Source organism: Oryza glaberrima, chromosome 9 (assembly GCF_000147395.1).
Source record: "Oryza glaberrima chromosome 9, OglaRS2, whole genome shotgun sequence".
NCBI classification, from domain to species: domain Eukaryota; kingdom Viridiplantae; phylum Streptophyta; class Magnoliopsida; order Poales; family Poaceae; genus Oryza; species Oryza glaberrima.
In genome coordinates, this window is record NC_068334.1 from 8295881 (window position 1) to 8311008 (window position 15128).

At 42.4% G+C, this 15128-nt stretch overlaps 1 long non-coding RNA gene across 1 annotated transcript; it reads right to left on the reverse strand.

Annotated features, from left to right (window-relative positions):
- Window positions 1-1882: 1882 nt before the first annotated feature.
- Window positions 1883-3857, reverse strand: LOC127783947 (uncharacterized). The gene is made up of 2 exons (XR_008019411.1): window positions 3457-3857; window positions 1883-2311 (listed from the first exon to the last, which is right to left on the reverse strand). It is a non-coding gene; the product is annotated as an uncharacterized LOC127783947 (long non-coding RNA).
- Window positions 3858-15128: the final 11271 nt, after the last annotated feature.

Below are 15128 nucleotides of genomic sequence, written 5' to 3' on the forward strand. Positions count from 1 at the left end.
AGCTAGGGGTATGACGTCACCCCCTCGGGCTCTACCGCGCCTTCGCCCCGAGGCCCTCGCCCGGCAGGCTGAACAGCCATAAATGCGCAGCGCCCCAACTGTCCCTCGCTGCATTTAATGCAGTCAGGGCAGACGTGCGGCGCGCCTAGCTAACCCCTGTCCGTCGGATGTGACCGGTCTGTGACCGGCCCGTTTCCATCACATCCGATGGATAGGGCAGTCATATCATCACGTCGCCCTTGTCCCCGGCGGAGTGGGGGTAGGTGTGACCCGTCACATCAGGGCGTCACTCAAGGAAGGGCTGTTGCATGTCATCGATCATTTATGAGGGAATGACCAGGCCGTCCCCCGTGTCAGGCAGGGGACGGCGCCGGGTTCCGCTCAAGAATCGGTTATTGCTTAGCTTTCGGGAGAAGGCACGTTTTGAAGCCCAAAGAAGTGAAGTGGGGTCCCCCCTCCCCCCGTGGAGAGTAGGTAGAGTCGGCACGTGTGGTATCCCCTTAAAGCTATAAAAGGAGGACCCTGCCCACAGAGCAAGGGGTCGATTCCCAGAAAACCTGAACTTCAGAAGAGAGGAAGCAAGTGCGCTCTCTGAAGTGAAGAAACCCTTGTAACTTCATCCATAATCCCAAGCACAGGAGTAGGGTGTTACGCTCTATTGCGGCCTGAACCTGTATAATCCAAGTGCGTGTAAGCTCGCTGGTAGTCTTAGATGTAATCCATCAGCTTGGTTTACATCATCTTTATTTTCTTAATGTGATATATGGCGTAAACCATCATTCTTGTTTACGTAGTGTTGATGTACTTGTGTACCTGCGATGTCCTCATCACATAACCTAATTCTTTTAGTAGCGATATTGAGATGAACAGAAGTTGTAACCAAATATCAGTATATGTAAAAAAAATATGTGCAGTGTGCCATATGTTTGAGAGGCATCAGGAGGGTTCGTTCAAGTGCAAGACACAAACCACGTTTTATTTCTCACTCGATGCTTTCGATATTTTTCCCAAACCTTTGGTTTGGTCTCTGTTTAATCTGTACGACGAAGTTATCAGTACCAGACCGTAAAGCAGAATCTGTTGGGCCCGACTTCACGAGAGAGAATTTGATATGTATACAAGTGTTTTTTGGTATTAAAACTACAAATTTCCTAGCTCTGCTATTCTATATACCATAATTGCACAATGCGAAAGCCAAAACTGCCATCTATGTACACCATGTTTCCATCAACTTCAGTTAGCATATTTCGTCAAAAACCATCTTCAAGATGAAGCAGCCAGAAGTTCCAATTGGGATGATATGAGTGCTGCTTCTTGAAGGTCTCCTAAAGGGCTACAAAATCCAGTTACCTTTCTTTTGCAAGATAAAAGCCATGTCTGGTTTAGCATTACTATGATCTCCGTTGTTGCAAAATAAGGATTTCATCACAACCTTGATTTTAATTGATGAGCTATTCATTTTGATTGGACTTGGCTTCTCAATCCAACTGGATTTATACACTACTACAGAAAGGGTAATAGGTGTCGGTTCAGAAACCCTAATAGGTGCCGGTTTTCCGAACCGGCACAAAGGAGGCGGCACTGATGATACTTGTCATCGGTGCCGGTTATAAAACCGGCACCTATTAGGTAATAGGTGCCGGTTTTGACCTATATGGGGGTGCCGGTTCTAAGCCTAAAAACCGGCACCTATTTGTTGGGACAAAAAAAATAAAAAATGCAGTAAATTCATCTATACAACCCCAATTCTCTACAAACCCCAATTCATCCCTACAGCCCCACATCCATACAACACATTCATTCACATTCACATTCTCAACAAATAAAAACATACAAGCCTAAGTTAAAATTCGCTAAGTCTAAAAATTCGTAAGTCCAAAAATTCCTATCTTTAAATCCTAAACATTTGCATATATATCCTAACTCAAAATATGCCTAGTTTAAATATTCAGATTCAGACATCGTTGTTCATCAAAAATTAGAGCAGACATCGAACAGGAACAAGAAAATTCATATTGAGAAGAACATATATGAGAATCATCTACATGACACCTACAAAAATTGGAACCTGCAGTTGCACTGGAAAATGATTTGCACACAAAAGAAACTTTACAGGAGTGAAAATTGCAATTCTGATATATGTCCAGCCAGCTTTTGCCTCCTGTGCAAAAGTAGGCTGACTCACAATGTAGATGAAAATTTCACATGGAGGCATGATGCACAAGAAGCAGTACCAGCGGATGAGTCACGGAGGAGCCTATCCCGAGCTGCCCAAAGTCGTTGAGGCCCGCGGCGAACACGCGCCCGCTCTCTGCGCAAACCCAGCGTGCCAAAAATCACATACTCCCACTAATTGAGTACATTTGTTAGAAATAAAGTAAAGTACTTTTGAGTATTTGTCAGTAAAATGCATAGTACTGTTGATTGCAAAACTCGGCGTCCCTATCATACTATGAAGGTCATCCTGGAAAGGATAAGGTGATGCTCCAGATTGAAGGAGAAAATAAATGTGGTCCTTTTGCAGGACAGAGCAAGAAATCCACAGTTTCTAAACCAAAGAAACGCAACAGAACAGAATTATCAAAGATTTGTGTTATGTACAATTAATCTCTAAACATCTTAGTTCAGGAATAGCTCTACATATCACATGCACTAACAAAAACCTCTGTACGAGAAACTAAAAATCAAGGGAGTGCACAACTAGTTCAGAGTTGTTCTGAGTTCAGAATGCTATTTTAACGAACAACTTGGCATTCACAGCCAAGCAGATAATTCACATCCACCAAACTATAGATAAATTCACAAACAACTAAAGTGGTTAGAGATATACACAGACAAATTCTACTGACTAGACCTGCTCATCATGGAAGCAAAACCAAAAATGGCATTTACAGCCATAAAACGACATAGCTAGTTTGGCTCCTTTTGTAGCTTAAGAAAGTTATCAAGTATATACATCAAACAAATCTACTTGGTTCGTTTGCAGATTAAGAAAATGAGCAAGGATATACATCACCAAATACTTGTACTTACCAGCCAAAAGTATTATCTTTTGCAAATTTTACAGCCATAAACAAGGGGTTGATAGCAAGTTCCTAACTCATTTCAGATATAATGAAGTGCATCGACCATGTTGTGAAATTGAAAACTTCAGAGCATTCATAGAACTGATTTCAATCGGAAAGTAAAAACAAAAAAAACAAATTCAGTAGTAGATACACGTCTGGGATGCGGAGGAGTCCGCTGCAACTATGACAGATTGAGGAGGCAGGCAGGCAGCGAGTGAGGACGTGCTGAATGGAGGAGAGGCCTCATGTGCTGAATGGAGTACTTGTAGTTAACTGTCCCTAGAACTAGGATTAGTACTCCCTAATTACTGATGAATGGGTGTTGTTCTTGAGGACGTGCTTCTATTTGCACTAATTCAATCGATTAGAAATAAGAGAATGGGGGTACCGTGGGATGGATCTGCCGCCGCCGCTCGCCTCCTCCTCGCCGCCTAGCACTGCCTAGCGCCGCCGCACCACACCACCGCTGCACACCTCCTCGCCGCTGGACGCCATCGAGCCCTCCTCACTGCTGCTGCTGCCGGATGAGACCTCTCCCTCCTCACCTCGTCACCGTCGTCGTCGTCGTCGTCGTCGTCGCCGTCGGGAGCCCTCCTCACATCGTCGTCGTCGGCGCCGGAGGAGACCTCTCCCTCCTCCCGCACCTTGGCCGCCGCCGCCGCCACAGCCGACGACGACTTGGAGGGCGCCACGAGGAGGAGGAGGAGGAGAGGGGGGGAGGCTGCGAGGGGGACGCGCCGCTGCCGCCGCGCCGAGAGAGAGAGAGAGGGAGAGTGAACGGATAAGGGGGAGAGAGTGAATGGATAACAGTTTTAAGTGAATAGGTGCCGGTTCTATAAAAGAAACCGACACTTCATACAAAAACCGGCACTCCCACCATCGGACATGAAAAGCACTATTAAAATAAAGGTGCCGGTTTTGGGTTGAGAACCGGCACCTTTGCCTTAAAACCGGCACCTATGTATGGGGCCCACCAACGACTAGTGTGGGAGGGAGAAGATTAAAGGTGCCAGTTTTAGGTTTAGAACCGGCACCTTTCTCTAACACAGGTTTTAGGTGTCGGTTTTATTTAAAAACTAGCACCTATTTAGACATAAAGGTGCCGGTTTTTGAATATATGGTGCGTGGGGGTGGGTGCATGGGTGGAAAAGGCATTATAGGTGCCAGTTTTTTGTGTGCCAGCACCTATGGTGTCGACACCTATTTACGTTTTTGTAATAGTGATATAAAATTGGTGAATGTTTAGTAATACAAAGGATTAGTAACAGGCCAACTACATGAAATAGTTTCATCAATTAAGCACAGAACATTTTTTTTCACACAGATCTAGAATTTCTCAACAATAAGAGATGGGGATGTCAATAGTAGATCAAGCGGACGTTATTTTTCTAACACCATTTTCTCGTGGTCAAAGTTCTGCCAATAGTACAGTCTAAGTCGATACATCGAGCCACTCCTCATTACACCCACACCACCATAGATCCAAAAACATCCCCAAAACAGCACAAACCATCATGGATCCATCTACCAAGACTGCACAAATAACACAAAACACAAAACACAATTCCACATAGCACAAATTGATAAAAAAAAAATCCCCAATTCATGTAACCCAAACAGCCCACCGTGGGAGTCGCCTCCGAACCCGCCCTGCCCAATGCTGACACCGTTGCCTCCTGATCCGTCGTAGGATCTGTAGCTGACGCCACCCCACCAGCCACCGTAGCCACCGGATCCGCCACAAGATCCGTCGCTGGCGCCAACCCGCCCGCCACCGATGCCGCCGACACTGGATCTGCTGTGGGAGTCACCGTTGCGCCTGACGCAGCTCCGCCTGTTGTCACCATCTCTTGGCCAGTGGAGAGACGAGGAGGAGGAAGCCGTGGAGAGGATAGGAGGAGAGAAGTAGGGCTAGAGAGAGAGGGGCGAGTGGATAAGCTCCATCTCCCTTTGCATTAAAAAGGGGAGATCCGGCTCAATTTTTATGGGTGTCAAATTTTTAAAAAACCGGTACCTATAATATGTTTTAATCGATAACTATAATATATTAAAGTTTATTTTTTTTAAAAAAGGCATATATAGTATCTGTATCGGTTTTATTTAGAACCGACACCTATAGTTGCATAAAGGTGCCGGTTAAATATGTTTTCAGCCCGTGGAGGTGGGAAAAGATCGATAAATGCCAATTTTAACACTTGCGGCACCTATAGTGCCGTCATCTTTGTGCATTTCTATAGTAGTGCCCCCCTCAAAAAAAAAAGTAGTGAGGCATGCATGGACTACTTTGTAGCAGCCAACTATACCTGATATAGATATCCAAATAGATCAATCAATGCGCTAACGATAATGGATTTATGCTAATGCATACTCCTGGAAAGCGAGTACATCTGACATTAACCGGTTCAATGTAGGAAACTAGGAATGGTAATGACCTAGGAAATATTTTCTTCCCGAAAGCGTTGTCATGGAGAAACTTTGCTTGCAATCCAACTTGAAACCCTTTTGATATAACATTGATTGGTTGGATTTGGTGACGGTGATGCGAGTTGCATCCTTTCTAGAGGGTGTTGCTACGACTATTGCTTCACCAACTCATTGTTGTCTGTATGTCGTACTCAATAGGTTCTCGTAAGTGGTTATGATTTGGCAACAGAAGGTGGTTTTATTTCTAGGCCAACTTTTCATGTATTTTTCTTTTTGCCACTTTCGTTTTTAACATTTTTTGTGTAATGGATGTATGCATCTCTAATTAGAAGAAAAGGCTAGAAGTTAATTTCATTAGCTAAAATAATAACCATGTAGGTTTGTATGTAAGTCCAAGCCTATATAAACTCTCTGTCTTGGCATGTGGGAGTAATCCCACAACAGCATCGTACAAAATAGGCACTACAAATAGGTCTCCGGAATTACTCATATATAGTCATATCTTTGTCACATACAACATTGGACAGAACAACCATATATATATCATTTGCAACTCTTACATCATAGACTTGAGAGGCCTCAGGAACTAGCACATTATATGTTGATGATTGGCTATTACGGAGAAATCCAAATCGCGTGCTTTTCTAGTGAAAGACAGGTATTATTCACATCATATTCTTTTTCGTGTGTTCATACTCGTCAGTGTTTAACATGTTTTTCCTTTTTTTTTTACCGTGCTGATATGAGGTTTGCATTTTATTCTGTAATTTCTCTCTTTTTTTTTAGGGTTCATCGTGCTTATCCCAGCCCCTTACACACCAACAGTAGTACTATCAAGCACAAGTGGTCTTCTTTAATTTCCATTTATTCAAGAACTACAGACAAAGCACGTACGCCGGTAGAGGAACTACTAGTTACACAGAAGCCGGATGCTTTCATTTTCTTAATATATGTCATTGTGTTCGACTGTCCAAGCAAAGAAGCTAATAGGGTTCTAGATAACATGAAGATAGGATACACGGCTACCATGCATGTGCAAGAATTAGTTTTGTACGTTTGGTCAGAATAGAAGGGATTAACTTTTTATGTTGAGACTGAGGTATTGAATAACGAAATATATTCTCCATTTCAAGAAGAAAAAAATAGATATTTGAGAGAAGATTTCTTCTAAGAGAGATTGAAAGAACAATGAAAAAAGTTGTTCTCTCCCGTGATATATCACAGGTGTGTGGATTTAAGCAAGTACTGGCCATCTTACTGAAAATACTAATGGTGTCTAGCTAACGCCTCGTTATAAACTTATAATAGTAGTGAATGCTAAATTAATTTGCTGAATGTGCGAGCGTTAGTGGAGATCTTAGTAACGTTAATGTCTAGCGTCTAGCTCAGCATGGCTTTTATCGTGCAACCAATTGATTTTAAGGAGAAAATCAGGAGTACAACATTTTATTTGGCAAGTGACAAATCATTTCCTTATTACATCCTATATTTCTTTTGATGAACACACGAATTCTTATCTTTCGTTAAAAAAAAATGAATCCTCATCCAAACAAACCAATGTTTCTGCTTGGATGTGAGATGTGGTGGAATTGAAGTCGAGAAAATCTTCTCTCTCACCATGTGTCAGAGCCCGAGGTCCTTAAGCGGGGAAATACGGTGCCCCTTCCCCTGGAGATTTGGCTAGGGTGCGGGTGCTCGAGGTCCGTTACCAGCAAATACAATAAATGCAAAAAGCCAAACGATGTAAATAGGTTCGGACCGTGAGGAAGCATAACACCCTGCTGCTGTGTTCTTGACTATATCTAAGATTATCGAGGATTACAAGGTGTGGAGATTATCAAGGATTACGAGGTGTGGATGTGTTCTCTCTTGGTTCTGGTTACTACTCTCACGATTTCCAGGAGAGGCTAACAATATGGACTCTTTCTCGATGTTGTTGTCAATAAGAGTGCTTCCGAATGTTTAAGTCAGCAACGGTGCTTCTGGATGTTGTAGTCAGCCTTCAAAGAATCCAACCCCTTTTCCATATGGTCTTGGTCCGCCTTTTTTATAGCTACAAACGGATACCACAAACGCCAGCTACTTACATGCAGGTCCCACTGTTACAAGAGTGCGCAGCACAAGTCTCGTCATGGCCCAACTGGAAAGACTTATTGTTGGCCCTTAAAATCCTAGCCAGCTACGTAAGCAGGGGACGGAGAAAGCCTTTTCCACCTTCTCACTTCTTCTGTTCATAGGTGGCACAGAGAGGGATGACACGGATAGTGGCAGAGCCAGGACAAAATTATAGTATGGGCTCCTCAGCCTTTTGGGCCTTCTAACCATCTCAAACAAAGTCTATTTTAGCCTCCACACTGCCTCCGCCACTGGACACAGATACACCATGAGATACAAGGCCTACAAGCCAGTTACATAGACTAGGTGGGGCCCGTCCATGGAGATGCCGTTGTACGACCAATCAACTAGCCATGTCGCCGCCTTTCCAAGACTCATGATGGCACTCCAAGAAAAAACGGCGACACCGTCCCGTTGTAAACCAGCCCACACTTACATAGGGATGATTCATATCTACTATCATTAACTACTACGATAGGTATAAGATTTGGGACTCCAGCTCAGAGTCTCGTCCTGTTTGGCTGAAGGAAAGATAAGTTCTGTGCTGTTGTTGACCTAGGGCACAAAGCAGAAACAGGGGCAGCCCCAATTAGTTAGGCCATTGTGTGGGCGGCCAACAACCATCTCAAGGTAGATGGGCCAAGAGATGCCCGCATTAACCTCCATCATGCCCTGAGCAGCAGAGGAACGGTAACCCTGGTTCCCACTTCTCCGACACCATGTATCAAAATGGCGCAAACTACATACAATTCAACCGAGATTGCATGCGGCACAAACTCAATAACATATGTAAATAATGGAAGTAATAGTGACGATGTCATTTATTTGAACATACAGGTAATACTTAGGATTTGTGAAATACATGAAAATAATCATTAAGAAAACAGAGGAACACCAATTCATCGTAACCAAACAGACACTTCCGCCACACAACAATTTGTACTGTACCAAATAAACTGTTTCAGGAAGAGGGCCCAACAGACTCTTCTTTAAATAATGTTGGCAGCCATTGTTGCATCCCCTGAATTGGTGCAAGCAAACTACAAGGTTACACCTATGCTTCAGCACAGAATGAAAAAAAAAATGTTTTAGTATAGCGTGTCTAGCTAGTGTGTCTTTGCTTACAGTGGTTAATTTCTTGCAGAGAAGGCTTAGGCTTGGGAGGAGACAGGATATGATAAAGTATGCTGCATCAGCTTGTATGTTAGCAGAACATAGACTCCCATATAACCCTTTGAACAGATCATGCTAGTTTTTATTAGCATGTTTCTGTTAGTTTACCATATTTCACGAAGATATCAGTAGGCGGTGCAGCAGCCAAAACATGTGGAAGATGAACCATGGAAAGAAGGATTCAATGTAGGAAAAAAAAAGTGGAAGGGGATGTCATGCCTGAAGTTTTTGAGAGTAACCAAATTAGTTTTATTTTGTTTTATCACCTGGAGCTATCTCATTTTGAGTCCGAATATGTTGAAGCTGTCATTAGTTAAACAGTTATTCTGGTTTGCATTTTGTTCTCTCAAACTGCTTAGTGGTCTATTTAACTCCATGTGATGGGATGGTGTCACAGAAAGGGAGTGAAAATTGCGATTTTATGTTATTTGGCTGGCTGTAAGAACGTTTACTCCTAACGTTCCAGGTAACAGAACCAGGAGTGGTCTTCCTCTCTTCCTGAAATAAGAACATTTTTCACGAATTTGACTGCCATTTTGAGAAAAAAGAAAAGTAACTTGTGGTTACAGCAACTTGTTAACTGTGTATTAAATCCTCAGAGCAGTGGAAGTTCTTGTCCTAGTTTCTAGGTAAGAGGCTTTAGCACCATATTGTCAAATCATTAGCAAATGTTTTAAGCCTAATTAATTCGTCATTAGCAAATGTTTACTTTAGCACCACATTGTCAAATCATGGCGCAATTAGGCTTAAAATATTCGTCTCGCAATTTACACGCAATCTGTGTAATTAGCTATTTTTTTCGTCTATATTTAATACTCTATGCATGAGTCCAAATATTTGATGTGATAGGGTGTAAAATTGTGCCAGGGGATATAAACAGGGCCTTAATAATTATAGGATGTTGGTGTCCTAGCTATGAAGAGGTCAGAAGTGGTCTTACAGTAAATTTTCTGAGATGAAGAAAAAATTTTCCCTTCGTAAAAAAGGTTTACTATTGTATAATGTATATGTACATGTTAGGAATGATCGACATGTTTCTCTTTTCCTCCTCTTTTTTCCTTTCTCATTCATGCTACACTAAATCATTGACAATCTGGCTAGTGTTTTGCTCATGTTTCTTTGTGCCACGTAACAACTCTGTTCTGGAATTTTACATTTTTCCTCTTTTTTTTCTTTGTGGGAAAAGGGCAGGAGCTCTGCCAATTTCAGTTAAGTAGGGGGAGAAAACACAATTTTTACAGCATATGGCCTCAAGGCTATGAACGGTCCCTTAGAAGAACCTCTAGGAAGAATGGAGAGGTCCTAATTCTTCTTTAGGACAAAGGAAAGGGGAAGACTACCTCTAATAAAGGCACAAGAGTTTTAGGAAATGCAAAGCAACTAACAGCAGAATGCGTTGTAGACTCATCAAATAAACATGGGCTTCATCGAACTCTTTGCACATGTCTATGATGGAATCAAAAACCTGAGACACAGTACTGTACTTCCCATTAAAGATTCTACCATTCCTTTGTAGCCAGATGCCCCAAGCCGTGTAGATTAAAAGGCCATCGAAATTGCTCCTTTGGTCCTTTATCATTTCTTTTCTGCAAGTTTCCCACCAACCTAACATGTTTCCTGAGAAAAGGGAGGGGGAAGGCATGTGGAGTACGTCTAAGTTTGTTCCACATTTGCAAAGGAACACTCCATGAGGAGGTCATGAGAAGTCTCAGGTTCTAAACCATAGAGGGGGCAAATCTCGCTGTTATTCCATCCCTAAATGTGTAGTTTGTCTGTCGTAAGGATTTTCATGTGTATCATGAGCCGGCCGAAGAACTCGTATTTCACAAGATCGAGTTATTGTTGGAATCAGTGTTTCGCATGAACAATGCCTTCCATTGGACATAATATTGTGAAAACATGTTGAGCAACGTTCATAAGTAAGAGGTACAAAGGCTCGGACCAAATTACATGTTTTTTTTGTTGGTATCCGAAAAACTGATCGAAGGCAAACTCTTTTTTGAACTATTAGCATGCAATTATTCCATCAATAAAGTAGGAAAAAATACAAAGAAAAAATAAAGAAAACTCTAACCACAACACACCGATAGCTCCAACATAGAGCCAATGAGAAGGCTCGCACCGAATCAGCCGCCGCTAAGCGTAACCGGCCGCCGCTAGACCAACAAGGAAGTTACAACTGAAACCGCCTGAAACCAAGCCCTGGCAACCGAGCACTGAACTCAACTCTCATTCAGGGGAAGAGGGTGAAATAGAAGGATCCGCTCTGCCCTGCTAGGCCCACCAATATGACCAACTTGCATTAGCTAGAGTGTTTCCCCGAGAGGATAAAACATCAAGAGAGAGCTCGCACTAGCTGCCTAAGAAAACTTTTAGCAAGAGGGCCTCCAAGACGATGTCTCTAAGGAGAAGAGCAACGGTGAGCATTGCTGCTGCCGTCTGTCGAGGTCCTTGGGAGAACCAACACATGGTTTTAGCCCGGCGGCCCTACCAGAGGGAGAGAGATGACTCGATAACACCCCCAAGAGGGAAACGATGACTAAAGCGTCGTCATTGCCTGCAAGATCAGGCTAGGTTTACACATGTGCTGACGGAGGATGGCCGGCCTAGACAATATTGTACCGATGACCCCCACCGTCCAGCCTCCGCATGCCTCCACATGAAACATCGCACACACACCGTCAGCAAGCTCCTAGCTCCTGCCATGCTTAGTGGCTAGGAGGGGATGGATCTGACCGCACTGACCAGATCTGGCCATTGCCCGGCCCGCGTCAGCCTCCAGCCGCCGCCAGTCATGTCGCGCCCTTGTTGGCCTCCTATTGCAGCTCGCAGAGCCGGCCTCCTGCTGCAGCCCGCCAGACCGCGCGGCCCGATCCAACCGTGGGAGCACTGAATCCGGCCATAGCAGTGTCGGACCCCAACCTTCACTCATCAGCAAGCGCCCATGAGGCTACCAGCTTACCATACTGTTGGAAATATGACTATAAATCGGCATATTTTAATCTAAAATATTAATATAATAAACATGACATGCACAATGTGAAGCGATCTAGTGATAAAACTAAATATAACCATCAGCATGCTTAAGGTAAAATAAGCATCACCGTTGAGACAACGCAATAATATTGCGACTGACATTTTTAACAAAATGAAAGGTAACAGAAGGATGTTATACCCTGTGAAAATCCCTCCTCTGAAATATAAGGCAGAATTGCCTCCGTGGGCAGCGGTAGTGGATAGGGTTTTCCGCCGAGCTGCCCGTGCGAGGACAACCCAAGGAGAGGCTGCTTCCTGTTTCCATCTACGACAAACTCATGCTTCATACATTTGTCACGGCCCAAATGTTCTAATCCTATTTAAATGTTTCCTGGTGCGGTGCTGAATCCATTTGAGAACATGTGCAGAAGTCCTTGTAAAAGGTAAACAAAAATATACAAATTGCAGACAGATACAAAGTGCTCTCTCAATTGCAGTTATGATCATGTGGTGAACAATTGCTTGATCCACAAATTGATTTAAATAGCCAGAGCAAAAGTTCACGATAATATAAGGAAGTATGGAAAGAGCCCAGACTTAGATATGGTCAATACAGCCTACTCTATCTAGAGACATCGAGAACCTGCTCAGTATGCTTGCTACTAAGTTATGAGAGATTCTCTACGGTGTTCCGATCTACTGGTAATAGAAATTAATCTAAACCATAGATCTATTTCTCTCGAAGGGGCTAGATAGCTTTATGCTACCATCTTAATTAATTAATGGTAGTAGAAACAAAAAGGATATAATCGTCCATAAAAATATCAGCATGGAATGGTAAAACTGTATAGTTTTGCCGATTATTGGAATCCCTAGCACTTGTGGGCCATTATGGCGTTCTGCTCTAGGCGCTACCTCCATCGCCCACACCACCGCAGCCGTCTCATGCGCTTCTCCTCCGGACGACTACAGCGCCGATTCAGTCCATCTGTATAAGACGCCGATGCCTTCGTACCTCTTCGTCCCCAGACTTCAGCTTGCAAAGGAGCAGAACAAAATGAGCTTTACTGAGACCCCGAATTCTGTATTTCTGTTATATGGTGCTCTGATTAGTTAGCCCAATCTTTTGATTCTTCTGGCAGTGAAGCAGACATACTTGTGACATTACAAATTGCGTTTAACATCGGTAAATTTTTCGTAGATTGCTGCATTAGTGCGGCAACGATGTGTGCGGCCGGACCAAAGCCATCCTCGGCGTTGCTGCCGGAGTGGTCGCCACCGCCGCAATCGGCCACAAGCAGAGGGCGCTTGTGGACCTCGCGTGACGACGAAACCATCGACAAATTAAACGATTCTGACGATAACGAATGGAGAGGAGGAGGCAACGGGGAACGGTCGAACGGATGGCAGCGGCGGAAGAATTCGCTGTCATCGACCGATGGACCTGAGTAACGCAAGGAAAAAAAAAAAAGGCTAAATGATAAAATTACCCTAATCATAAAGTTATTAAAGTAGTAATATGATCATATAAACCAACTCCTCAGATCGGTACTATTGCTAATATAATACTAGCAGTACAAAGTACCGGAGAAGATATGAACAGCTGCTACTGTTTTAGCTAACAATACTTCAGCTATGTTCTTCCCCCCACTTTGCCAAGTGCTACTGGGTACGCCTAATAGGCGATCGATTGCCGTGGGGATGGGGTAGCGATCAGATTCGCTCCCCACCTCCCCCCCTCTCTCCCTCCACCTGGTTTCCTTTTTGGCACCGCATTACTTTTCCTATTTTAGTAAATTTATACACCTAAAGTTTATACACCTAAAGTTTACACATCTGACCAAAAGTTTATAAGTCAAAAGTTTATATATCCGATTCAAATTTGAATTTGAATTCAAATATTTTTTTATATATAGTATTTCTGTACATCTAAAGTTTATACACCTAAAGTTTATAGACCTAAAGTTTATAAGTCAAAAGCTTATATACCCGTTTCAAATTTGAATTTGAATTCAAATATCCGATTCAAATTTGAATTTGAATTGAAATATTTTTCATATATAGTATTTCTATACATCTAAAGTTTATAGACCTAAAGTTTATAGACCCGATTCAAATTTAAATTTGAATTATATCTGATTCAAATTTGAATTTGAATTCAAATGTTTTCTATATATAGTATTTCTATACATCTAAAGTTTATAGACCCAAAGTTTATAAGTCAAAAGTTTACATACCCGATTCAAATTTGAATTTAAATTCAAATTTTTTATATATAGTATTTCTATACATAAATTTTTCTAATTTTTGTTTTTTTAAAAAAATTGTGTGGTCTACTGTAGTAGAAAGAGGAGAAGGGGAGGAGGAAGGGGGAGAAGAGAGAGGAGTACATCTAGTAGTATAGGGGAGAGGGTGGGCGGGTGGGGGAGCGATTACCCGTCCATTAGCCTTTCCGAGTGCTACTCCCTCGTTTTCTGCATGCACATTTCCTAGACTGCTAAATGGTACTCCCTCCATTCCATAATATAAGACACAACCATTTTTTTTACATGCCATTAACTATGAGATATTCTCTATTAAATTACTACTTTTTAAATCCTTCATTCTCACATTCTCTAACTCTATTGGACGCATGCATTATATTTATTAGGATGATTCAAACTACAAGATGATAATAATTGTTTCATGGTCTTTGGGTTAAGGGTGGTTGTGCCTTATATTTTGGAATGGAGGGAGTATGTTTTTTTGAAAAAAAAAATTTGTATGAAAGCTGTTTTAAATAATCATAGTAATCTATATTTTAAGTTTTTAACTAATAATTTTATTAATCATGTGCTAATGAACCACCCCGTTTTGCGTGTGGAGGGAAGAAGTTCCCAACTTCATGAAAAGAACACACCCGAGGCACAACAGTTGCGTGAACAGGCTCAAGAGGTTGAAGCATGGGAGGGTTCAATGTTGAGGAAAAGTTCTTCAGTTTTGAGAAAAAAGTTGAATTCTCCTGTTTCAGTTTTGACAGAGATATCTTTATAGTAAGTTTATGGACCTATTGTGAACAAGATTGATCCTATTTTATAGTCCCAAATGTCTTTTTCATTCATTTTTAGTAAAGCCAAGAAGATGTTCATTGTGGACATCCTTTACCGCAGCTGCGGCAGGTGTAGGATTAATTCGTGCTGGCAAGGTGTTGTAGGACAGTGACATGGTAGTTGTCACAGAACGCATTGAGGTTGTGGTCAAACCGGTGTGGACATGGCGGTCAGACCGGCTACGCTGAGAACTTTGTCAAATTTGAGGGTAATTTTTATTTCTGCTAAAAGTTTTGGTTTTTATTGTTACTATCATTTGTCCTCCTCTGGTAGGCCAGGTTCT